A 755-nucleotide genomic window follows, 5' to 3' on the forward strand; every position below is an offset into this window, starting at 1 on the left:
CAACATCTCACAAAATTTCTGAGAATTTGCGACACTGTGAAGTCCAATGGAGTCCAGGAAGATACCTATAAACTGCTCTTGTTCCCATTTTCACTTAGGGACAAGGCAGCTAAGTGGCTGGAATCATTCCCAAGGGGGAGCCTAACAACCTGGGATGAGGTGGAAAGCAAGTTTCTGGCACGTTTCTACCCTCCACAAAAGGTCAATAGGCTTCGATCTGAGGTTCAGACTTTTAGACAACAAGATGGTGAAACTCTCTACGAGGCATGGGAGAGGTTCAAGGATTTGACAAGGAAATGCCCACCAGACATGTTCCATGACTGGGTGCAATTGCATATTTTCTATGATGGACTTTCTTATGAATCAAGGAAGGCTGTAGACCATTCAACAGGAGGTTCATTGAACAGGAAAAAGACTGTGGAAGAAGCCATTGAAGTGATTGAGACAGTGGCTGAGAATGAGTACTACTATGCTTCAGAGAGACACAACACTAAGGGAGTCATGGAGCTGAACCATGTTGATACAATTTTAGCCCAAAACAAGGTGTTTGCCAAGCAACTAGCAGAGCTCACCAGGAAATTAGAAACAAAGCAAGTGGCTGCAATACACACACAAGATCAAGAGGAAGTAAGCACTGAAGGAGGTGATTGGGAAGAGGCCAATTATGTAGGAAATCAACAAAAGCAACCATATGATCCACATTCCAACACTTACAACCCAGGCTGGAAAAACCACCCAAACTTTGGGTGGGGAAA

The 755-nt window shown here is 44.1% G+C and overlaps 1 non-coding gene across 1 annotated transcript; it reads right to left on the reverse strand.

Annotated features, from left to right (window-relative positions):
* Window positions 1-207: 207 nt before the first annotated feature.
* On the reverse strand, window positions 208-311 carry LOC148562287 (small nucleolar RNA R71). Its single transcript, XR_015886403.1, has one exon. It is a non-coding gene; the product is annotated as a small nucleolar RNA R71 (small nucleolar RNA).
* Between the last annotated feature and the right edge of the window lie 444 nt (window positions 312-755).

The sequence above is a fragment of the Arachis ipaensis genome, chromosome B6 (assembly GCF_059453495.1).
Source record: "Arachis ipaensis isolate K30076 ecotype BB chromosome B6, ASM5945349v1, whole genome shotgun sequence".
NCBI classification, from domain to species: domain Eukaryota; kingdom Viridiplantae; phylum Streptophyta; class Magnoliopsida; order Fabales; family Fabaceae; genus Arachis; species Arachis ipaensis.